Consider the following 13,314-nt stretch of genomic DNA (forward strand, 5'->3'; position numbering starts at 1 on the left):
AAGGCTCTCTCATGAAGATCAAGGCTTTAACAAAGATTTCTGCATTCAAGTCCATGCCTGTGAAATTAAGCTTAAAGAAGGTGGTGCTTGTGAAGCGCTCGAAGCTCCTATATTTGTTCAAAGTTCAGTGTGGAGGGAAGATTCATTCACTTGTTGGCCTAGGCCTTGCTACTGGGAAGATTGATCTTCATGCTATACAACTCGAGCTCGATGGAAATTTTGTTGTAATTCCTTTGCTTCCTACTGACTCTCCTAAGCCTAGTTCTAAGAGGCGTAGAGTTTGTCAGTGATGGTGACTCTCTTGGCATGGACTGCTGCGTACATTGTGTCACCATACATGTCCACCAAAAAAGCTTCAGCAGCCTCTTGAAGAGCTTCCAAAGCTACTACTGTCCATCGTGTGGGAGCCTCACTATTGTTGACCCCGACGAGGCCATTGAGATATCCGGCTCACGTTCAAATCATCCATGCTCTCCTTAACGAGGCGATGAAAAGGTCTCCTTGGGATTAGAAGGTTTGTCGTCTTTCGATAGTTTCTTGTCTTGAAGAGCAACGATGCCAGGTCTCCACCAACGTTTGCGATGTGTGGGCGGTGCTGGGGGCCTGACCTCCATGGGATCAATCCTCCTGGAAATTTGATTGGTGTGAGCCATGTTCTTTTGAAGAAGATAAAACAAGAATAGAATGAAAATGAAAGACTCTAAACTTATATGTATAGCTTCAAAAACTGAAAATATAACTTATATTTATATTTTTATAGAATGAAAATAAATAACTCTTAAATTTTTAACTAATTTTTATTATATTTAGTAATTTTCTTATTTATAAGAGCCCCTCTGATGCAACATCTCACTAGTTCCCTAGGGTTTCTAAAACTTTGTTCCATGTTTAAAGTAATCTAATTTTTAGAGTAATTTTTATTATATTTTTTTAGTAAAGGCATAATTTTTAAATTTTCTAAACTCATTCAAATTTTATACACTTATTATAGTCTTTCTGTTGTGTGAGAAATCCTAAATCCATATGAGGCGTGTGAACAAAAAAATAATGCTTCTGATAAACTTGAAAAACTATATGAGAGAAAAAGATAATAACAGCCAAGATATTGAGAAAGAAACATCAAATTGTACATGTATTAAAAACACTTCTCATAGATTACAAGTACATTGAAACACACGTTTATAATGCATCATATGATTTACTCAAATCATATTATCCATGTTCAAACTGAAGACATCGCCATTATTACAAGTCTCATTTATCCTTGTCCATAAGAGTGATGGGCTTTGCATGAATGGCTGCCAAGTGACCATCGTGCATGAGGTCCACTGAATATGCCTCAGCTGCTTCTTAAAGATCAAGCAACGCTTGGGCTAACCATCGTTGTTGCACATTGTGACTGTAGAACTAAGTCTTGAATAGAAACTATTAAGAGACATTCATTGGAGATCTTGCAATATCTCTCGCACCAGTCTTGCAAATGGCACCCTTGATATGATTAAGTTTGTACTTTTCTGATACTTCCTTATTTCTCGAAGAGCAGCAGCGCCTGGTCTCCATCTATGCTTCTTGTGATGTGGCCGATGTGGATGCGTTGATGTGGATGCGTTGTACTTGTAGTAGTGCCTCCTGGATTGTTAGATTGAGTGCCCTCACTCTATCAATCTCCATTGGTATATTGACCTGGGGCTGTGTTGGGAGAGTCTTAGTAGGGTTCCTCTTAGCACTTTGCTTGGTGCGTGCCATGCCTTGAAAGCTAGAAGACTATAAAATGTAAATGTCTCACCACTTATGAGCACTTGTAAGTAATAGTTTAGTCAACTTTATTCAACTTTAAAAAAATAACACAACTGTTCACACACAAGTATGCATATACTCTCACACATAAAATTATTTAATATTATGGTTATAGTTAGTGAGATTATGGGTAATATATCAAATTGGTTTACAAGCTCTATGTGAAAGCCATTTTGGTTTAGTAGCGTAATACTTGCATCAACAAAAAATTACAGAGTTTCAACTTGCATTTGCTAATTTGAAACACTTGACTCTCGGGTTTTCCACTTGCTTCCCTCTCTTTCTTGAGTTCTCAACCATTCAGCATGTTTCTCTCTATACCTGATGAATTCTCAAATCGTTCCTTTCTAACCTCACATATGACTGTGTTTGCCTGTGATCCATTGGACATAGGTTTCTTCTCCTCTAACCTTATTACTATCTTTCTATACCACCATAAAAGTAATTGTTTCATTGGATTGACATCATAGATTCCACCTCCCATGAGTAGTTGTCTTTTGGAAAGCACATCATGCTTGCCAATGAGATCTCCCCATGCCCTATGCAGACCATATTTCTAAACTTCCTTCATTTGCATGTCACACTTGAGCATGAGCATGTAATATATGCTACATCAATAAACAAGGTAATTATTGTTTGTCTCTAAAACCATATAAATTAATTATAATGTAACACTTATTGTAATGTCACACTTACCATGTAATGTGTTATATTACTTGAAGTCCAGGCTTCAACAACTGATGCATAGAATATACCAATCACCTCCTTAAACTCCTTGGAATCATCTGGTCCAAATGTCATCTTCTACAAAAGCACTGTTAATTTGTCAAGAGTAATCCACACGTTTTCTTTTTCTACTCTAGTCTTTCCTCCATTGCTTCGATTAGGAATGACCATATGTAACTTTTTCCATGCTTCATATTTCTCTGGTTGTACTAGTAGTTCTCCATTTTCATTTTGTGGTGTAGAGTGGAATTTCCTTGATTTTGAGCCTCCAAAGTAAGGCTTGCATGGTACATTGCTGCTTGCTTTGAACTTTTTTCATCATTCTTTATTTCTACGTGGCCTCGATGTAAACCCATCCCAGATAATACTTCTTCCACCCTTTTACATGTTTCTTGGGCATCAGAAGCTGGCTGCATTTTATAAGCAAAACACACATATTCCTAAACGAATTTTTCTATGATCCTCACTAGTGTATGCAAAGTCCAAAGGTGTACTCTTGTGTCAAGGGGATGTCAAGAATAGGATCCCACTTAGGATCTACTCGTACCATTTGGCCCCCACGGCAAATAAATTGATCACGTGTAGGGCACCCTTCTCTGCCTGTTTCTTCCCATTGTTTCTTCCCATTCTTACCTTTCTTTCTAGACCACATACAACATATGCAAGGAAACTCTGCATTTGTTACATTTGACACACCAAACATGCACTTCAAAGTTTTGAGATCTCCAGCAAGGTGCCATTCCACTTGATACTCACCATAACCTTCCACGTGCAAACTTTCACCATGATTTTGACATTGCACTATATTAGGTATCTTTGTCAAGTTAAAGAAAATGTTCAAAATCTCATGATCTTCCTTTGGTACTTCAAATGAAGCAAGCCACCAAATTTCATTCTCAGATTGTACACTAAAGTAATCAGGATGACCAGGCAAGATGTTAGGATCCAGTGCTCTATTCATGAGAGTTAGACTACCACGTTCTAACTTCTGACCTTTGATAACCTCACTTTCATCAAGCTTCAAAATAAATTTTAGCTTGCCTCCACATTATACTGTAAAATTTTACCATTAGAGATTGTAACTTTCATACATCTAATACAAAATTGTTATTTGTGTGTGAGACAAATGGCACTTCCTTTCACCCATACTCGCATACATGTCTGTGACATAAGTGCATTGGCTCACCAATTAATTGTTCCACCTTACTGTCTAATGATTGCCATGCTTGCACCACATGAAATGGTTTAGGAAGAGGCAATACCCTTTTCTTTTGCAATACTTTTTTAAACCTTGTATCTAAATGTTTGTATATCATGCCATAAGACTGAGAACTTTCTCTTACCTTATCACATATTCCCTGCATCTCATTTGATGTGAAGGAATCACTTACCTCTTGTAAGCATTGTATGATAACTTCATCACCAAAACTGACTTAAACTTTGGGCATTGAAGCGTAGACTTCAGCATATCTTTAGTGAGTAACTTTTTAATTCCCTTATTCACTTCATTTTCTAGATTGCTAAACATCTTTTGTATGTTATCACATTGTGCATAGATCCTTCGCTTGTCTTTGCCAACATGTGCATAAGTTTATATGACCTTTGGCATTTACGTACCTCCTGTGTCATTGTGGGCCCATAAGTGACAGTCTTTTCTAGCATTGTCTTCATCTTCTTATTGCTAGCCTGTAAATCATTAACCTGGTTAATGAAAGTGGCATTTTGCATTACCATGTCATGCATAGCATCTTGCAAAACATTCTTCTCTTCTTGTTTTGCCAACAATGATCTATTAAGTTTCATGATCTGTTGTGCACAAACATGGGCTTGGGTTGCAAGTCTCCAAGTATAACCCTATAACCCTGCATTACCCTCACAAACATACTTGAAAAATGATGTTAGTCCTGAGAATTGGGGAGATTGTTGTGTGATAGGATCAGGTGGATATATAGATCCATCAACCCAAAGATCTATATGTTTTTTCCCTACTATTCTGTGTAATTGCATCATCGATGGATTCATCATTGAAACCTCAATTCTCTTGTACAATGGGGCATACTCTTCATCTAGCTGGAAGTGTATACTTCTCTTCTTAGAGCTTCTTGCTTTCTAAAACATCAAAAAACTAGAAACACTTAGATACATCACTATCTCATGATTATTAACACATATGTGTAACTTAACATCAACTTTAACACAGTATTTTTAACCAACAGTGATGCACATACTATTATTATTAACCAACAATAAAATATATCTTACTATTAACTTTATTATTTACAAATAGTAATGCACATAACCAACAGGAAAACATAACTTATAGAGCTTAATTGAACATAACCAACATCAAAACACTACTAACCTCCATTTTTGTTCTCTCTTGCTTCTTTGTGTTGGCTTTGTGTTGTCTCTTTGTTGCTTCTTTCCTTAATAGCAAGATTAATGAAGAGGGGAATGGTTTGTTGACACCAAAAAATCAAATCACTCTTCATTCTCTAGCTTTGTAGAGTGAACTGTAGAGTGAATAAGTGCAAAAGAACAGGAGGGAAATATAAACTGTTTGGAGATGGAGGGAAATACAAAATATTTGGAGATGCAAATTTGAAAGTAGAAGAAGAAATGAGCTATGAAAAGAAGAAATGACCTAAAGAGAAGAAAAAGCTCTATCACAAAAAAAGGAGAATTCGTAATGCACTATTCTCTAAAATAACAAATCTAAACACATTCTTAAAATCTTAAAAAATGTCTATTGTCTTCAAATCTCTATTAAAAAACATAAAAAATGCACCAGAATGTAGATAAAGCACGGATCTACGTACTTGTAAAAAGAAATTATGAAATATAAAGTACAAATCAAGATATTCCATTTTTAGGATAAAATTCTTTTAGAATCACGAAATGATTGTTTCTTCAGTTATAAATGAATGTGGGCATTTAAGAATGTCATATATTCAGTTAAAAATGAATCTGGGCATTTAAGAATGTCATATCTTTTGAGATATTTGAAACCAGCTCAAATAAAAAAATAGTTTTTGAGATATTCGAGTTTTGAGTAGGTTTGGTACAGTTCTTGGACAGTCAATAAAATAATATAAGTGAATCTATTATAAAACTAATATTTTGAGATGTACAAGATTCAAAAAGAGAAGAGAGAGGAGCAATATTATAACATTATTTTTGCACTTTTCCTTGATCCATAGAAGAGAGAGAAAGCACTTAGAGGGTTAGTTTGTGAGTCCAAATTTATCCTAATGGCTAAAATGGTCCATGATTGGTCCAAAAACCATGTCTACCTACAATTTGATGACTCAATCCTTAGAGTAGACCTAGTGATTGGTCACGTACATCCAATCGGTAGTGTTGGACTATGCGACCATAGATCTGATACTACCATCCATTCAACCTCTTTGCAACATCAGAGATAAGAAACTGATGTAGGGAAGGACCCACCATGCAAAGATGCTAAAAAGTAACCTATTGAGCCTAAAGATGATATAAATGGGATACATATGAGGGCTATAATCATAGCTAGGGAGCTAGAGGATCTACATGTTTTACACCTGATGGTGAGGAGCTCGCTAAGGTCATGCCAGTACGAATGATTTGTGCTTCACCTTCTGATACCGAGGGGATTGGCTATAGTGAACTTGAGTTCACATGGGATGACTCAAGATTAAGTACCAATAGTGGTGAAGGGGTCTAAAATACAGACTAAAAGTGAAACCAACTCATCAATAAATACAAGAAAAATAGAGCCCACAACATCCAAAGAAACTGCAAGGAGCAGCTTCGAATCTGATACGGATTCCAAATTTTAGGAAGGGGGCAAAGTTTGTCATCAAGATTGCAAGGAGCATTTCCGAAGATGGCAGGATGTAAACGCTATCCAATGAATTATCATAAAAGGCTACAAGAAAGAACAACTACTGCCCAATGGCTCCAGTACATCGGTGCATTTGGCTTATTTCAAAAGTTTATAGATGATTGGGGAGAGGAGTTAGAAAAGGTCAAGTATTGTAGACCACCTCCTATTGATATGGCTAAGGTGGAAGTCTCTAATTGTAATGAAGCAACAACTTTATATTAGGTTTAGAACCTTGGTCATGGGCTCAAGTATAAAAGGGGAGGCTCATGGACTACTATTATACCTTTTGACTCTTGGAGCCTCATGGCTTTCATCCTTGGCCTATGGAAGGCTATTTCCATCCTTTGGTCATCATGACTCTTGGAGCCTCATGTGTTTCAACCTTGGCTTATGGAAGGCTATTTCCATCCTTTGGTGAAAGGCTAAATCACTTAGGCATTATGCATGATTTCTTGATAATTGCATGATAATCAACGTAATGATTTGTCCCAAATCTTTGCTTCATTTCAGTTGACATACATATAGCCCAGAAATCACCCCAAGAATTACTCCCCAACAAACTATCCTACCTACTCCATGCGTTATGGGCATTGACCAATTTCGGGCTTTCATTGCACAAGCCACCCTCGAGCAAGCAGCCATGGTGTAACATACCTCCGAGATTAACTAAGTTATGATTAAAGATAATCTTAAGTTTTGGATGCTACAGATTTTAGTAATGAATTCCAGCAGAGCAAGCAAAAATTCTAAGTGTTAAAATTAAGTAAAAGTTTAATATTGATTTTTCAATTAGTTAGTATGCGCAAAGGAAGCCTTTAATTGTGTAGATGGACATGAAAATTGAAATTTGACAAAAAAGTAAAACGTTACCTAATTTTTGGAGGTGACTTTCACATTATTTTGGCAATTTCACCCACGATGGGTTGTAGACCACATGTGTTCTCGTAATTTTAAGTATCCACACGACTAGTATCTGATAACTCTGTGCAGAGTTATACTTGTTGCATATTGCAGCCCTCATAGCATATCTAAGAGGCTTGCCAAATCTACAAGTAGCTCTTCCGGAGAGTAGACATGGATTTCGAATCAATCAAGACATTAGCAAATATATTGGGGAAGTACACAAACACTCTTTCTATTATTTTGCTTTAAATTCTTTTGAGATTAAATAAATAAATCAATAAGTGCATATATGAGAGAATCTAAGTCGATATAGGGCGCGCTTAATGATGAGTAATTCTTGACTTTATTAATTATACAAAATCTATTTAGTCTATGTAACTCATAGAATAAACACTTTTGGACATAAAGAATTGGAAGATATAATATTTAACTAGTTTATGACTAGATTCTCGATAAAACCTTCATTAGGGGGAAAATTTTGCAAAAAGTTTATATTTCCCTACATTTAGAATCAAATTTTGATGTAAACATGAAAGTTTTAGACGGCAAGAAACTCTACAAGAGTGGATGAGACTCTAGAAAGCCAAATCCCTATTATTTTTAAGTTATTCGAGTGCAAAGTGGGGCACTTAGCTATTTTTAATAGTTTTGTGCAGCAGTTTTGTGCTGAAAACACAACTTTGGCTGTTTTGAATGCTCTCAAAGAGACCTTAGAACTCATTTTTAGAGAACCATCACTGAGACATGCTTTATAGAGCATTAGAAGTCCTAATACTTTATAGTTTTGGCCTTTCTCTAATTCTACATAGATTGGAAGATATTACTCTCCCAAAGAGACCAGTTGTTAGGCTTTGCCTTAGAAATTGCTATTAAGATTGACTACCTTGTCTATATAGACCGGATGGACTAATGCATAAGCATAGTTAAGACTTAGTTAAAGATGACCTCGCTCATTAGAACATGATAATTGATTATGTTAAAAACAAGGACTCCCATGTGACTTTAAAGATAAAGAGAAGTTAAAGACTGTTTAAATTAAAAGCTTATTTTATACTTGAAATTGATTGTGATTGATTTGAATATGCATGCCTTGAAAGATTATAGACTAGAGATGAGTGTGAGATGATATGTATGAGTTATGATTTCTTTGTTTTGAGATGAATGATTGATATGCATGCATATGACTGATTGATATGCATGTGTGTGATTAGACTCGGGCCGACCGTCCTTAGACAAGGAACGCCAGACAGAGAACAAGATTTATGCCCTCTCGGAGCCATGTGGTAGAACCTAGAGAGGATGAGATTCAGAGAGGCATACTTGGGATAGCCGCGATGTCCAGTGTGGAGGTTGGGTGGACGGGCATCGGAGAAAGCCCTAGATTGGCTAGATTTTGGTCATTATGACTAACCATGTTGTCGAGCATAGTGATGATGATAGAATCTTGAGATAGACACATACATTGTGATTGATTGAGATGCGATTTATATCATGTGGATGTTTGTTTGAGATTACATGATTCTTTGCTTATGTGATACGAACCTTAGATATGGCATGCATGCTTGTTTGCTATTTTAGAAGGTTGATTTGATTGTATTGATATGTAGAAATAGCAAGATTAAGTGAGTTTAATGTTTTCTTAGATTAAGTTGTACGATCAAGATATGGTTAGATTAAGTTGTACGATTAAGATATGGTTAGATTAAGTTGTACGATTAAGATATGGTTAGATTCACGACTGTCACAAATGGCTAGAGCCTATTTTACCCATGGTGAGCTAGTTGCATGCCCATCATCAACCACCACCATGGTCACACTTACACCCATACCATCCCCTACTTAAACCCCCCCACACTCAGGCCGTTCCTCCAACCGCAGTTGCGGTACATGTCGTAGGGGTAGTGGTGTTTGTTGTGGGATGTGGTAGTGCCACGGATGCATTTACCCCTCCACGAGAGCGTCTAAGACACCCACAACAACACAAAGCAACTATAGACGTGCTTGATAGACGTGCAAAATAGCGGGCGCGTCTATAGGCGTTGCTTGAATAGAGAAATTACGGGCACGTCTAATAGCGCGTCTAATAGCACGTGTCTTTGCGCGTGTATTGACGCGTCTATTAGCGCATCTACACTGAGAATCTAACACTGCGTCTAACAGCGCATCTATTTACGCGTGTATTAGCGCGTCTATTAGTGCATCTACACTGAGAATTAGACGCGTATTTAGACGCAAAATAGAGAATACAAAAAGTGAGATTTTGGTGTAGCCTGGTAAATGTACATCACTGCTTTCCAAAAATTGCCCATGATTACCAAAGCACATATTTTTAACAAAAACATCAATGCTTTTTTGCAAACCCACATATACAAAAATTAAGTGAGGTGAGGAGAATGAGACAATATGTAAAATAGTTTTGCCAATATCAATGATGGGCTACGGTTCTCAATCTCATCCTCAATGAGATCAACCCTTGCCAAACTATCTACTTCAAAATTCAAACAAGTGTTTAGATCTACAAATACATTCAACCCACTACTACTTGTGCTACTCATGTGCTCATCGAAATCAGCATCACCAATGGTAGGCTCGTCCTCACGGGTAATGGCCTCAATATCTGTATCTCCTATCTCATGATCATCCTCCTCTCTCGTATCACGGTCATCATCACCTCCATGGCCATGATCATCCTCCATACGCTCCATATTCGTAAATGTACTATACATCACTTTGGAACGTGGCATAATAGGTATGACATGCCACCATCTATTATTATCCACCATTGGTTGATAGACAACCTAATTCAAACACAAATACAATCATGTTATTTTCCTTGCATCGAAGGTATCAAATATTTAAAAGTGAGTATTTTTATATGTGTGTACAGTACCTGTTCACATTGTTGCGGTAGTACTAGTGTGTCCTTCTTACTTTGTCAAAACTTTGTGGAGTCAATAGTTACAAAGCCACTTGCATGGCGTTTGATTGTTGCATTAGGGCCTCTTTCCACCACTTTCTTAAACCACTTTACATCCAAAACATACACAAAGAAGTGTCGAAAGTCAAGCTTAATAATATCTTGGATTATGCCACAATAATCATCCATGGCTCCATTGGATCCCTCAAAGCTAGCAATGATGCCACAATCTTGTGTGTTTCTCTTATCATCAATCCATTGTGTTCGAAAATGCTTGCCCTGACACCATATAGCATTGAACATAGTGCACTACACCAAGATAAAATCAATTAAATAAGCAATCTAAATTATTGAAAGCTCCTAACTTATGCATAACATTCTATATACCGACCTTGCTCATGCATCCCCTAGCATACTCCCATTCTTCCATTGTGATATGCATCCCCTCATCTTTCTCTGCTTTCTCCATTTTGTCAAGTAGCCAATCCACATGAATATCCTTTGGAAGTGCTCTTAGATAGTGAGGGTATGGCACACGAGATCCGTGGTGTGTACGAAAGAGGGCCCTTTCTTCTTGTCTTCTTGCCTTTGCATCCTCGTATCTTGTCACCCATCTTTTCATCACATCACTATTAAGCACGCAATAGAGGTTGATATTATTAAGCAACTCCATGTCTATTACTTTGTTGCGTCCTTTCCCTTGAGGTCATCCTTAGGTCTTCATCATCTCTCCATAGTCGTGGGAGAGAGCTATCCACATCAACAAGAAACTCAGAAATATATACAAGTGACTCTTGTACCAACCAACCCTCGGCCATGCTACCTTTGGGTCTTGCATTTTTTCTCACGAAACCCTTCAAGGTCTTCATGAAGCGCTCGAGGAAGAACAACCATCGTGCATGTATAGTACCGCATATAGCAATCTCATCCACCAAATGCACTATGAGATGTAGCTAGCTTGTGAGAATAGAACGTGGAAATGTCTCCTCTACTAAACAAACCACCTCCACTGACATAACTCGAGCATTCTCAAGCGTGGTGGGATCTATTTTCTTTGAGCTCACATACCTAGAAATGAAAAAGTACACCATATTAGCAATATGAACACCTTGCATGGAGCATTGATATGCATCACATTTTGTATCATGTAAAGTACCTCACAAGCTTGCCCATCTTATAAATACAATCTTTCACGTCCTTCGATGCACTACGAGAAATGCTAGTAGGTAGTATGAACTGAGAACACACGAGGAATGGTTGATTAGTTGCTTCTAATTCACTCACAAATTTGAAAGGAAAAAGATATTATGCACATAAAATACTTACTTGGAGCATCTTGTGCCAATCATGAGATTTCAAGCCATATAATTGCTCTACACCTCTTTTCTTGCTCTTTGTAAAGGCCCCCTTCAAACACCTCATGCATCCACAGTGGGAGTACAAATTGTAGTAATAGCACGCTTCACTGTCACCATCTCTAGCTTTGATAACCTCCACGGTGCACGAGGTAAAAAAACACGCCCATTTGGTCTCTCTTATGGCCAAGCTTCACGCATCCTCCCTGTGGTACGTAGATCCTCCCTTATGCCTACGGAATCTCGTGTCCCATTCAAATGTTCCCAAATGGTAGATGCCACATTCTTGAAGATACGCATGGGATCAAGCAGTTGATTGATCTTGAGGTGGGACCAATATGGTAAATGATAAAAGATGGAGTATCTAAACAAAAGCTGGTGTTAGCGGCGGGCAATCTTTATTTCTAGCCAATATAGCACACAATAGTTACAAACCCTTACCGGCTCATGCCAAGTGGTGGAGGAGTCATGGAACCGTCCCAAATTCTCATCCAATCTCCCGCAGTGAGTGATTGTGGGAGGACTTCATTCCAAGGGGCAACATATCTAGGATGATCAGGTGGGAGAAATTGATGGTGATTCTCATAGATGACCTTATTCAATGTGTCTGTCCCATGAGGCAACAATCAAAGGACCACAAATAGGACATGCATGGTAACCCGATGTAGTGAGACCTGAACAATAGATGCAATTAAGAGTTGAAGGTGGGTTTAGGGTGCCACATCCTTTGCCTACTCATAATTAGAAGTGCAATGCTTACCTGAACACTCGCCATAGCCTGGGAAGTCATGCATCGTCCACATCAAGATTGCTTTGCAGTTGAAGTCTCGTGATGACGAGGGAGGCCTGCTCACATCATGCACCTCGATACCTCTCCAAAGTATCTCTAGCTCGTCAATCAGAGGCTCCAAATAAACATCAGGATTTTTGACTTTATGTTTCCCTGGAATTAGAAGGGATAACATAACATGTCCTGTCTTAATCGCCATAGAGGGTGGAAGATTATAATTCACTAATATCACTGGCCATACACTATAAGAGGTGCTTTTGAGACCAAATGGGTTCACACCGTCCATACCCAATCCAAGTCTCAAGCTCCTAGGTTCTTCCTTGAAGCTTGGCCATGTGTCTTCAATATGTTTCCACGCAAGAGTGTCTGCGGGAGTTCTCCACTTGCCATCGGTTGATCGATGGGAGGAATGCCATGACATGAGCTGTGCAATGGATTTGCACTTGAACATATGTTGGATGCGAGGGATTATGGGAAAATGTCACAAAACCTTATGAGGCACATCCAAAGTTTTGAGATCTGCTCTATATCTTGCCTCTCCACAAGTAGGACACTCTCTTGCATTCTTATGTAGCCCACGAAACAAAACGCAATCGTTGACGCAATCGTTGACGCATGCATGGATGCGTTTGTAATCTAATCCTCCAAGAGAGGTCACATGTTGCCTTGCCATATCTCTTGAGGTCGGTAATTTATTCTCCCTTAGAAGCATTTTACACAATAGCCTGCACGTGAAGACCATAAATGAGGAAAAGCATTCGAGTAATTGACCCACTAGCATAATTCACCATGTTAGCAAAAGACTTTAAAGCTTACTTGAGTAATGCATTCAAACTTGCATTGCTCCATCCATAGATGGTTTGCAAGTTTAGTAACTTAAGGGAGGCACGTAGAACAGAGAATGTGCACCCCTCAAACAGTGGAGTCGATGCTACGGTAAAAAGATCATCCTGCTTCATGC

At 38.1% G+C, this 13,314-nt stretch overlaps 1 pseudogene; it reads right to left on the minus strand.

Moving 5' to 3' along the window:
* Positions 1-12,157: 12,157 nt before the first annotated feature.
* On the minus strand, positions 12,158-13,026 carry LOC147621991 (uncharacterized; annotated as a pseudogene).
* Positions 13,027-13,314: the final 288 nt, after the last annotated feature.

This window comes from Cibotium barometz, chromosome 29, assembly GCF_041138505.1.
Source record: "Cibotium barometz isolate CiBa-2024 chromosome 29, ASM4113850v1, whole genome shotgun sequence".
NCBI lineage: Eukaryota > Viridiplantae > Streptophyta > Polypodiopsida > Cyatheales > Cibotiaceae > Cibotium > Cibotium barometz.